The sequence below is a fragment of the Rana temporaria genome, chromosome 11 (assembly GCF_905171775.1).
Source record: "Rana temporaria chromosome 11, aRanTem1.1, whole genome shotgun sequence".
Lineage (NCBI taxonomy): Eukaryota > Metazoa > Chordata > Amphibia > Anura > Ranidae > Rana > Rana temporaria.
Window position 1 is genome coordinate 13,351,292 of NC_053499.1, and position 12,872 is coordinate 13,364,163.

General features: G+C 44.5%; 1 long non-coding RNA gene across 1 annotated transcript in view; it reads right to left on the reverse strand.

The window, feature by feature from the left end:
* LOC120916779 overlaps window positions 1-174 on the reverse strand; it is a 32,571-nt gene extending 32,397 nt beyond the window's left edge. Inside the window, exon 1 of the long non-coding RNA XR_005744104.1 lies at window positions 151-174. This is a non-coding gene — a long non-coding RNA (uncharacterized LOC120916779). The remainder of the gene's footprint in view (window positions 1-150) is intronic.
* Between the last annotated feature and the right edge of the window lie 12,698 nt (window positions 175-12,872).

Genomic DNA, 12,872 nt, shown 5'->3' on the forward strand with positions numbered 1-12,872 from the left:
ATAAAGGCACCCCTGGTATCGTAGCTTCTGGGGAGCTTTTGAAAATGCTTGAATGTAAGAATAAAAAAAATTTCACATAGACAAATAGCTGCTTTAATATTTTGACAGTTGATATAAGAAATACAATTTCAGCCCTAACACTGCACTCACCTTTGAGTCAGAACCTAATGCACCTGTGAGATATACAATAAATATATATATATATAAATTAGTTGTCTAGGTTGTGATAACAATAAGGGTACAGACCCCCCTTCCCATTATTAAAAGTGACTGCAGTCAGTTTCAAGAGGCCACAAATACCCAATGAAAATGCCCAATACATAACAATTGACATGGGTGTTCCATCAATACATTTCTCTTGTTTGGATCGATTCAAATTCCTCGTTATAATTCACCTGTGTTGGTTAGTTCAGTAGGACAGAGACCAGAGTTTACAGTAATGCATAGGAAAGAGGTCCAAAGCCCCTTTACTAGTTCAGTTGGTCACTTGCAATAACATACTGTGTTTCCCTGAAAATAAGACCTAACCCGAAAATAAGACCTAGCATTATTTTCCAGGCGGACTACAATATAAGCCCTACCCCGAAAATAAGCCCTAGTTTAAAATACTTGTAAAATCCTATAATCCATTCTATTACAGTAGAATATAATGTACAATGTGTGTGTTTCTGTAATATAATTGGCGGGGAAGAGAGCTCCGGCGGGTCACAGAAGCGCAGAGCGGCGCTATAACGAAGGTATTTGGCACAATTATATTACAGAAACACACACATTATACATTCTATAATACTGTAATAGTGGATTATAGGGTTTTATAAGCATTTTAACTCTGTTCACACTGGGGATTCCTGACAGGCAGGGAGAGAGAGGGGGAGAGAAGACAGCACATTACATGGTAAGACCTACCCCGAAAATAAGCCCTACTGTGTCTTTTGTTGCCAAAATGAATATAAGACATGGGCTTATTTTCGGGGAAACACGGTAGTAATTTGTGTTCTTCTGAGTCCCTCCAGTAACATAGATTTGTTACCTGTTGATCTTGCCTGTAGATCTGTTATTTAACTTCTTGTTAGAGAGTGAAAACTCATTCTGCAGTGAAATCACACAGCAGTGTTGTCACCCTGTGGACTAGTCCACGATGGGTCCATTTGAGTAGTCTCAAATGGACCCATAGTCCAAAATGATAGAAAGCCTAAAAAGAAGAAGAAACATACCAAGGGGGTCCATGTATAAAACAGTTTGCCGCACGGATGTCTTAAGCATTTACATAGGCAAAATGATCTATCCCTGAATTGTTTGTATCCTGCTCATCTCCTATGATTACCAGCTCCTTCTAGTGGCCATAATGCAGTATTTTCTTTATCGAGGTATTTCAGAAACATACTGTATTATGGGCACTAGATGGAGCTGCCGATCATAGAAGATAATCATAATTAATTTTGCCTGTGCGAATGCTTAGGACATTTGCTGGGCACATTTTTTCTTATATATATACCTAGACCCCATGGTTTCTTTTGCCTGAAAGCAGTGGAGGAGATGGCAGTGGTGGGGGACGGATCAGCAACCGTCTAAAACGGTCAGTGCTGGAGACTACATTATAGATATTATTTCTTTAACTGCTTGCCGACCGCCCGCTGTCGATTGAGTGGGGGCTATAAGGAGTACCGGGGGCGCGCGTGATGTAGGAGCCAATGCACGTGGCTGGAGGCCTCGATGGGCGCCGACAACCCGTGATTTCTCCGGAGAAGGACAGAACTGAGATCTGTTAATGTAAACAGACAGATCTCCGTTCTGTCAGGGGTGAGGAGAGCGATGCTTGGGAACAACAATCGGTCTCCTCCCCCAGGCAGCCCCATCTCCCACTAGAGTTAGAATCCCTCCCTAGGACACACTGTCCGCGGGAAATTTGGTCTGATGGTGTGTACAGCCATCAGACCAAAATCCGGCAGTGGACATGTCCGATGAAAACGGTCCGTGGACATGTCCCGTCGTGTGTACGAGGCCTTAATGTAAACAGACAGATCTCCGTTCTGTCAAGGGTGAGGAGAGCAATGCTTAGGTATGGTACATTGATTTTTGTTGTTGCACATATTGTCCTGTAGATATACAGAGACTTTTTCACTTTAGCTCTGCACATATTTTTATTGCATTTTTTATTATATTTTTGTTACTGTACAAAGCATTAGCAAAAGGCAGATGGGGAGATAAATATGAACTGGAAATTCTGTTTATGTGCAATACTGAAAAGAACTTACGTTCCAGACTGACTGAATCCTAGGAAAAATAGAGAGAATGAAAGAAAGCAAGATGTCAATAACAGTCTTGTTTTTTCAATGTTTTAATTTAAATTGCTACTGTAGTCTACAGTAAAAAATAGTTAAGCCTCTTATTTTTTTTTTTTTTGCTGTCTGTGTCCCCTGATCTAGATTTACCCCACTCCCTGTCTCTGAGACGGAAAAGGAAATGAGACTCAGGCCTCGTACTCGCGACCGTTTTCCTCGACAGAATCCATCAAGAAACTTGGTGGCAGAGCTTTTTTCCCGAGGAAAACGGTCGCGTGTATGTTTTTCATCGAGGAAACTGTCGAGGAACTCGACGAGGAAAAAAGGTGAACAAGTTCTCTTTTTCCTCGACGGGAGTCTCAATTTCCTCGTCATGTTCCTCGTTGGGCTGGTTTTTGACGAGAAACACGTTTGTGTGTATGCTAAAAAAACCTGCGCATGCTCAGAATAAAGTATGAGACGGGAGCGCACCTTCGGTAAAAGTAGCGTTTGTAATGGAGATTGCACATTCGTCACGCTGTAACAGACTGAAAAGCGCGAATCATCTCTTACCAAACTTTTACTTAACACGCAGTAACATGAGATTAGCAAAAGCAGCCCCAAGGGTTGTGCCAGTGGAATCGAACTTCCCCTGCCGTCGTACGTGTTGTACGTCACCGCGTTTGAGAACAACGAGATTTTGTCTTGACAGTGTGTACGCAAAGAAAGCTTGTCAAGTTTCTCCACAAGCCTGACAAGGAACTCATCGAGGAAAACGATGTTTCATTTACGACGAGTTGCTCAGTCATGTGTACGAGGCCTTAGGCCTCGTACACACGACAGAGAATCTCGTCGTAAATGAGACATCGTTTTCCTCGACGAGTTTCTTGTCAGGCTTGTCGAGAATCTTGACAAGCTTTCTTTGCGTTCACACTGTCAAGACAAAATCTTGTCGTTCTCAAACGCGGTGACGTACAACACGTATGATGGAAATATAAAGGGGAAGTTCCATTCCACTGGCGCCACCCTTGGGACGGCTTTTGCTAATCTCATGTTACTGCATGTTAAGTAAAAGTTTGGTGAGAGACGATTCGCGCTTTTCAGTCTGTTACAGCGTGACGAATGCGCTATCTCCATTACAAACGCTACTTTTACCGAAGGTGCGCTCCCGTCTCATACTTTATTCTGAGCTTGCGCGGGTTTCTAAGCATACACATGAACGTGTTTCTCGTCGTAAACCAGCCCGACGAGAATCACGACGAGGAAATTGAGACTCCCGACGAGAAAAAAGAGAACACGTTCTCTTTTTTTCTCGTCGAGATCCACAACAGTTTTCTCGACGCAAAAAATACACACGACCGTTTTCCTCGGCAAAAATGCTCTGCCACCAAGTTTCTTGATGGATTTTGCAGAGGAAAACGTGTGTATGAGGCCATAGGGGTTGATTTACTAAAGGCAAATCGACTGTTCTCGCTGCAAGGGAATTTTGCCTTAGCTAAAGCTGGCCATACATATACATACACAATACAAATTTCGATCCATGTATTAGGAGGCTGATTGTACCCAAGCTGATCCATTGGTTCTTAGCTTTCATATTCCAAGTACACAGTTACAAGATCCAACATCAGACAAAGGTAGCTTCACAGACATACACTCCGTATCTTCCAAAGTAGCACAACTCCAAATGGAGAGACCTAGGCCTAGATTCACGTAGGACGGCTTTACGTTGCACGGGCATAGCGTATCGTATTTACGCTACGCCGCCGCAACTTAGAGAGGCAAGTGCTGTATTCACAAAGCACTTGCGTCCTAAGTTACAGCGGCGTAGCGTAAATGGGCCGGCGTAAGCGAGCGTATTTCAAAGTAGGCAGGTCGTGGGCGTGTTGTATTTAAATGAGGCTTGACCCCATGTAGATGCATGGCCGAACGAACGGCGCATGTTCAGTATCACGACGTATTTACGCCCAAAGATACGCCAGCTCAATGCCTGTGACGTGAACGTAACCTACGCACAGCCCCATTCACGTACGACTTACGTAAACGATGTAAAAAGATACACTTGTTCCGACGTCCATACCTTGCATGGGCTGCGCCACCTAGAGACCAGCTTTAACTTTACGCCGGCGTATGTCTTACGTAAACGGCGTAACGAATTGCGACGGGCGTACGTACATTCGTGAATCGGCGTATCTACCTAATTTACATATTTGACGCGTAAATCTACGGAAGCGCCCCTTGCGGCCAGCGTAAATATTGCACCCAAGATACGACGGCGTAGGAGACTTACGCCGCTCGTATCTTGACCAAATCTATGCTTAACTGATTCTATGAATCAGGCGCATAGATACATAGATACGACGGCGGCCATTCGGACTTACGACGGCGTATCTAAGTCTTTAAGAATCTGGCCCCTAATGTTCACACAGTTCGAATAAGCATTACATAGCATTATTCCCTCAAAGAAAGAACAAATGTGCTCCTACCATCTCATCTACACCAAGGAGCAATCCCAACATTCCTTCAAAGGGATGGGTTTTTAAGTGTGGCCAAAGCAAATCGAGTTCCTCTTCACTTCACTTCACTTCCCTCCTTGAAGCAACCCAACTCCACCCACTGGTCCTTAAATATCCCCCAAGGACACAAGGAAGATTGACAAAACATGCTGCCCAGCAGTCTTCTGTCCCATCTTTAGCATTTACACCCCAATTTTCCTTGGGAATTTCTCTGTGTATGGAAGCAGCCCAAATGCACCAATTGAATAAAAACAGTAAATGCTGCCAGAGGGTTTCACAATGGCTGCATTTGATGGCACAGTGGCTGCAATTGATGGGCACAGTGGCCGCATTTGATGGGCACAGTGGCTGCATTTGATTGGCATTTGATGGGCACAGTGGTTGCATTTGATGGGCACAGTGGCTACATTTGATGGGCACCAGGGCCGATCCTAGGCAGGGTGCGCGGGGGGGTGCTCAGCACCCAGGCGCGGCAGAGGGGAGGGTGCCGAAGCCCCAGAGTGCTCCCCTCCCTCCTCCTCGTCTGGGTCTAGAGGCCTGCATGTAGCGGGTGGTGCGGTTCCCCATCCTGCATGCTCTCTCCGCTGGCAACTGACAAGAGCGCATATCTCCCACTGTCCCCGGAATTCGGGCTGGGTACCGCAGAGGAGCCTAGTACCGGAACACGTTCCGGTACTAGCCTCCACTAATTATTATTTTCGGTACACGTGGAGCACCGGACTGTCTTCCCCGCCCCCTCTGCGTGTGTCGACTCTTCTTCCATAGGCGGTGTGATGAGAGGCTTCTGGGTTGGCCGGAGCTGCTGCCAATCACCCCGTGCACTCTCACAATTGCTTTCCAAGTGCCACCCTCCTAGTAATGTCTGGGGGCTCTTTCTAACAGACTCTCTAACAGAAGCCCTCCCTGTGTGCATTAGAGAAACCCCCCTCCAGGTCCCATTAGTGTACTTATGTTCTTTATTGTTAAAAGTTCATGGGAGGATCCCAGGGTAATGAAGACTTCTTAGGGGAGCATCTCTGTGGTTGAGTCGTAGCCATAGAAACATTTGTAAAGGGGAGGAGTTAGTAAGATGACCATGCCCATGTGGGGTCGCCAGAAATATTTCTTCACCCAGGCGTCTGTGACCCTAGGACAGTGGCCGCATTTGATGGGCACAGTGGCCGCATTTGATTTTTTTTTTCAATATTTTTCTGAATTTTTCAGTTTGTTTTCTCCCCCCAAAAAAAATTTGTGCACCAGCCACCACTGAATGGCAGGTACCAAGTAATGCCTAAATTTAGGTTCCAGCACCACCCAATCCATTACTGTCTATGTCCTTGGATTTTCCCTCACTTCCTGTTCAGTGATACAGGAAATGTGAGTAAATCTTTCTAACTCAGCCCTGGATAGCAGTAAACCCAGACAGGTGTTTCTAATACTGTATTTCCCCACTATATCTAAAACTGAAAATGAAAAAAAAGGCTTAAAAAACACTTAAAGTGCTGACTTCTTGAAGGAAAAAAAGGTAACACATCTTAGTGACATTTACATTTTTGGAATAAAAATGATTAGGAAAAAAAATATCATGAGATAAAATAAATAAAATGCCTTCATTTAGTATGTACAATAGGTGGAATAACGCATCCGTCTTAGTAAATTAAGCCGTATGTACTTACACTGCTTGAACCCCCATCAGATCCCTCTGCAATGATACACAATCAATGAACATAAATCACACTGACATCACTAACGGTGCTTCAAATGGAAACTTCAGGCACATACATAAAAATACCATTTAGGTCAATAATGCATTCCTTTAGAAATCTAAATTCTACCTTTTTGGAGCGCTTTGCGCAGGTCTTTGATTATGAGTTTGAAGAGTTTAGGTGACCCTTACAGGCCACTCCTCAAAAAACGTTCAGTTATTAGTAGGAGTTTTCTTAACTGCTTGCCGACCAGCCGCCGCAGTTTTACGGCGGCAGGTCGGCTCTGCTGGGCGAGAGCACGTAGCTATACGTCACCTCGCCCAGCAGCCACTAGGGGCGCGCGCGCGCCCCCGCTCATCCCTGACTCCCGCGCGTGCGATTGCTCGTTACAGAGCGGGGACCGGGAGCTGTGTGTGTAAACACACAGCTCCCGGTCCTGTCAGGGGGAGAAATTACCGTTCGTCTGTTCATACAATGTATAAACAGTGATCAAGCATTTCCCCTAGTGAGGCCACACCCCCTACAGTTAGAACACACCCAGGGAACATACTTAACCCCTTCTCTGCCCCCTAGTGTTAACCCCTCCCCTGCCAGTTCTATTTTTATAGTACTCAATGCATTTTTATAGCACTGATCGCTATAAAAATGCCAATGGTCCCAAAAATGTGTCAAAAGTGTCCGAAGTGTCCACCATAATGTCGCAGTACCGAAAAAAATCGCTGATCACTGCCATTACTAGTAAAAAAAATATTAATAAAAATGCCATAAAAATACCCCCTATTTGGTAAATGCTATTACTTTTGTGCAAACCAATCAATAAGCGCTTATTTCGATTTTTTTTTTTTTTTTTACGAAAAATATGTAGAAGAATACGTATCGGCCTAAACTGAGGAAAAAAAACGTTTTTTATATATTTTTGGGGGATATTTATTATAGCAAAAAGTAAAAAATATTCATTTTTTTCAAAATTGTCGCTCTATTTTTGTTTATAACACAAAAACTAAAAACCGCAGAGGTGATCAAATACCTCCAAAAGAAAGCTCTATTTGTGGGGAAAAAAGGATGCCAATTTTGTTTGGGAGCCACGTCGCACGACCGCGCAATTGTCAGTTAAAGCGACGCAGTGCCGAATCGCGAAAAGTGCTCTGGTCTTTGACCAGCAATATGGTCCGGGGGTTAAGTGGTTAAGAATGACCTTTCCTTTTCAATCTGCAGCCGCTCTAATTTTCTGAGAATGCATTGCAATATGGCTAGCTGGAGGTGCTCTGTACACAGAATGTGTACTGACCACCCCCCCCCCCCCAGAAACATTGTTTCCTGCTTGTGTGATTGGCTCACCAATTTTCCCAGAAGCCTGCCTAAAATACAAGTCAGATTTCAGGCATCCCCTGCAACAAAAAATTTAATTTTTGGAGAGAGACTTTTAATAGGAACACATCTAAAGGGATGCAGGCCCAGCAGCTTTTCTCATTAACCCTCCTCTTGTGTTAGGGTCAGAACCGACCCATTTTCAGGTTTTGAATGTCTATAAGTATCACATAAATTTGTTTATTGCATCAAGATTTTTTTACTTTGTCAGGAACCTCTATTTAAACAATGTAATAGAAAAAGAATCCTTTTCACTAAATTATAAAATACTGTGGTGAAAATTAAGACGTTTATGGTGTAAGGCCCCTTTCAGACTGAGGCAGGAGCTGCGGTGGCGGTATAACGCCGCTAAAAATAGCGGCGCTATACCGCCGGGATTGCCGTGGGGTATTAACCCCCGCTAGCGGCCGATAAAGGATTAATACCGCCCGCAATGCGCCTCTATAGAGGCGCATTGCGGGCGGTATTGCCGCGGTTTCCCATTGTTTTCAATGGGAAGGAGCGGTGAAGGAGCGGTATACATGCCGCTCCTCTCACCGCTCCAAAGATGCTGCTGACAGGAGATTTTTTTGTCTCCCGCCAGCGCATCGCCTCAGTGTGAAAGCCCTCGGGCTTTCACATTGAGTCTGCAGTGAAGGAGTTTTTCAGGCGCTATTTTTAGCGCTGTACCGCCTGAAAAACTCCTCAATGTGAAAGGGGCCTTAGGGTCAATTCTGACCCAGTTATAATATAGGATTATAGGACACTAATAAGTGCCAAAACTGAAATCATAAACACTCTCTCTGCTTAGTAACACTGACAGCCAATCACCTCTCAACCCTGTGAGCTGTAGTTAGGGAGGGGCCTATCTCTTTGCCTGCTTGTCTGCTTCTCTAAATAAAGTAAAGAAACATAGGACCAATTTATAATATTCTATTGAGGTTTATTTTACCATTTTTTAAATTTGAAAATGAGAGGTATGCTATCAAAAGAACGGTCTAAGGGTTCACACCAAAAATATTAAAACCAATCTTTTCAAGGATAAAGAAGCCTAACAAGGTAACCAAGAGGTAAGAAACAAATTGGATGATAAATAATTGTTCAGAGGGTATTTTATGGCTGATTTAAGACACGGGTCAAAACCGACCCGTTAACATCATGGATAGTAACATAAAGCTAACATAAGAGGAGGGTTAATGCACTGCAGCTGCACAGCTGACAGTTAATTATGAAACCACTCCCATTAACCACTTCCCGACCTCCTCATGTACATTTACGTCGGCAGAATGGCACGGACAGGCACAATCACGTACCTGTACGTCCTCTGCTAGACGTGGGTGGGGGGTCCGATCGGGACCCCCCCCAGTACATGCGGAGGTCGGGTCCCCTCGGGGAGCGATCCGGGACGACGGCGCGGCTATTTGTTTATAGCCGCTCCGTCGCGATCGCTCCCCGGAGCTGAAGAACAGGGAGAGCCGTGTGTAAACACGGCTTCCCCGTGCTTCACTGTGTCGGCGCATCGATCGCGTCATCCCCTTTATAGGGGAGACACGATCAATGACGTCATTCCTACAGCCACACCCCCCTACACTAGTAAACACACACACAGTGATCCCTAAATGTTACAGCGCCCCCTGTGTTTAACTCCCAAACTGCAACTGTCATTTTCACAATAAACAATGCAATTTAAATGCATTTTTTGCTGTGAAAATGACAATTGTCCCAAAAATGTGTCAAAATTGTCAGAAGTGTCCGCCATAATGTCGCAGTCACGAAAAAAAATCGCTGATCGCCGCCATTAGTAGTAAAAAAAATAAAAAAAATAAAAATGCAAAAAAACTATCCCCTATTTTGTAAACGCTATAAATTTTGCGCAAACCAACCGATAAACGATTATTGCGATTTTTTTTACCAAAAATAGGTAGAAGAATACGTATCGGCCTAAACTGAGGAAAAAAAATGTATATATGTTTTTGGGGGATATTTATTACAGCAAAAAGTAAAAAATATTGCATTTTTTTCAAAATTGTCGCTCTATTTTTGTTTATAGCGCAAAAAATAAAAACCGCAGAGGTGATCAAATACCACCAAAAGAAAGCTCTATTTGTGGGGGAAAAAAGACGCCAATTTTGTTTGGTAGCCACGTCGCACGACCGCGCAATTGTCTGTTAAAGCGACGCAGTCCCGAACTGTAAAAACCCCTTGGGTCTTTAGGCAGCATTTTGGTCCGGGGCTTAAGTGGTTAAACCTACACAGAAACAGAGGCACAGAAAAACACACAGAGGGATTTCTTCAGTCTAACAAAAGGTAGGAATCTGCAACAAAGGTTATTATAATCCTTGCAATGTAGATAGATCACCCGCAGGGAATGTTTTTTTTTTTTTCAACAAAAGTGGAGTTACGCTTTAAAAAAAACTGTATACAGTGCATCATGGTACCAAACTAAAAAAAAGTTCCTGGGTTTAAATATGCTTTAAAAAAATTAGAATTGAATGACGTTTTGTTTCACTTGATATAAAGAAATGACTTACCATCTGAATATGAGCCTGTTTTAATTGAAGTATAAAAAAAGAAAATAAAGTAAGTATGAGTTGAGGAGAACTCCAAGCATGGTTAGTGTGGTTCAAAAACCAAAAGGTTTTGTTACCTACTCTAAGGTAGGAAATCCTTCCACTAGCTCCCCCCCCCCCCTTGTTAAATATCTACCTTAGTCCTGTATAGGTCCAGCGCTGTGCCCATCTGCAAAAGCACTCATCTCTCTCCCTGTTCTCACAGGAACAGAGGCAGCAGCAGGAGCCACTGGCTTCTGCTGCTGTCAATCGAACCCTGTCAGGAGGTAGTAGGTGTGGGGGCCAAGCCATGCTGTGCGTGTCTATAGACTCGGGAGTGCGCCCGCACACGTGCTCTCATTGCAAGAGGCTTGCTATGGGGGGGGGATAGGGAGAAGAGTAGGAGTGGAGAGCGCCAGCAGGGGACCCCAGAACAGGAGTTAAAGAGGAGTTCCACCCAAATTTGGAACTTCCTCTTAACCCACTCCTCTCCCCCTTACATGCCACATTTGGCATGTAATTTTTTTGGGGGGGAGTGGGGGCTTCAGGAGGAGTGGGACTTCCTGTCCCACTTCCTCCTTCCGGGTAGACGATTAAGCCTAATCGCCTAGGCGATTAAGCTTAATCACCTACAGGAAGGGGCTGCTGTAGGCGATCGCCCAGGACACGTCACAGGTCCTCGACGATCGCCTGTCCAATCAGACGGCGCCTCGTCGGGCCGCGCCGCTCGCGCATGCGCAGTGCCGCTCTCGCATGCGCAGTGGGTGCCCGGCCGTGAAGCCGAAAGCTGTCACGGCCGGGTGCCCACACTGAGCATGAAGACGCCGGCCGGCGAGGGGGGGGGCGAGGAGCGGAGCCCCGTCCGGCGCGTCGCTGGAGCCGTGGAGCAGGTAAGTGTCGGTTTATTAAAAGCCAGCAGCTACACTTTTTGTAGCTGCTGACTTTTAGTAAACTTACAAAATGGGTGGAAAACCCCTTTAAGGGGCCACTCTTAGGGCTCTTTCACACGGAGCGGACCGTTTCTGGGTCCGCTCCGTGTGTCCGCCAAAGCTCAGCGGGTATCCCCGCTGAGCTGTCGGCGGATAGAATAGGGCGGTCCCCGCACACAGTGCCAGGACCGCCCTGTCTCTGCTCTGCTGTTCTCTATGGGGGATCGGATGCAGAAGGACCGTCTGTCCGTCTGCATCCGATCCGTTCCGCCGAACGGAAGAAAAATAGGGGTTTCTTCCGTTCGGAAAAGCGGATCCCGACGGACGCGGACGCTAGCGGATGCTCCCCCATAGGGATTCATTACAAGTCCGTTAACGGACTTGTAATGAGCGGACGAGCGGTCCGCTAGTGTGAAAGAGCCCTAACACGGGACAGGTACGGTAAGTATAAACCTATTTTTATTATTTGAGTAGATATGTGCGGTTAGTTTCGTTCCGAATTAAAATTCGGACAAATTTTCATTATTCGGGAATTCGGATGTATCCGAATTAGAATAGTACCAAATTTAAACGAATACGAAATAACAAAATTCGAATTTGGACGAAATTTGAATTTGAATCGCTTTTGAATACTTTTCGAATTCATATAGTTCTCCAATTTTCAAAGAGAATAAAATAGAATAGAAAATAAAGGAATATAATTTTTTTCCTCCCTATTCTATTCCTTTATTTTCTATTCTATTTTATTCTTTTTGGAAATTTGAAAACTATTTGAATTTCGAAAACTTTTCAAATTCGAAAAACTTCACATTAAAAAACTATTTGAAATTGTTTCGAAAACTTTTTGAATCGATTCAAAAACGAATAAACTAAACGAATCCCAAAAACGAATTAAACAAATGAAACAAATTTAACTAAATGAATTAATGTAAATAACGAATCAAAAGGTAATTAAACTAAACAATTTTTTTCATTCTGCTTATGTTTAAAAAAAAAATAAGTGTACTTTGGAGGAGTTCTGGATGTTAACCGCTTGCCGACCGCCCACCATAGGTCGACTCGGCTGAGCGGGGCGGAGTTCACATGGGGAATTCACATGGCTGCTCCTTATTGTAAGGCAGTGGCTTTGCATTGTCAGCCTGCTACAGGAAGTACTGTTACGGGCAGGATCTTCAGGTAAGAAACTCAGAACAATTTGCTCAAGAAAACTGTATACAGTGTGGTACCCAACAGACTGAAAAAAAGATTATGGGCCAGATCCACAGACGAATTACGCCGGTGTATCTATTGATACGCCGCGTAATTTCAAAGTTCCCGCGTCGTATCTTTGTTTTGTATCTACAAAACAAAGATACGACTGAATGAGGGATCGATCCGACAGGCGTACGTCTTAGTACGCCGTCGGATCGTAGGTGCATATTTACGCTGGCCGCTAGGTGGCGTTTCCGTCGAATTCCGCTTTGAGTATGCAAATTAGCTAGATACGGCGATCCACGAACGTACGTCCGGCCGGCGCATTTTTATACGCTGTTTGCGTTCGGCTTTTTCCGGCGTATAGTTACCCCTGCTATATGAGGTGTATCCTATG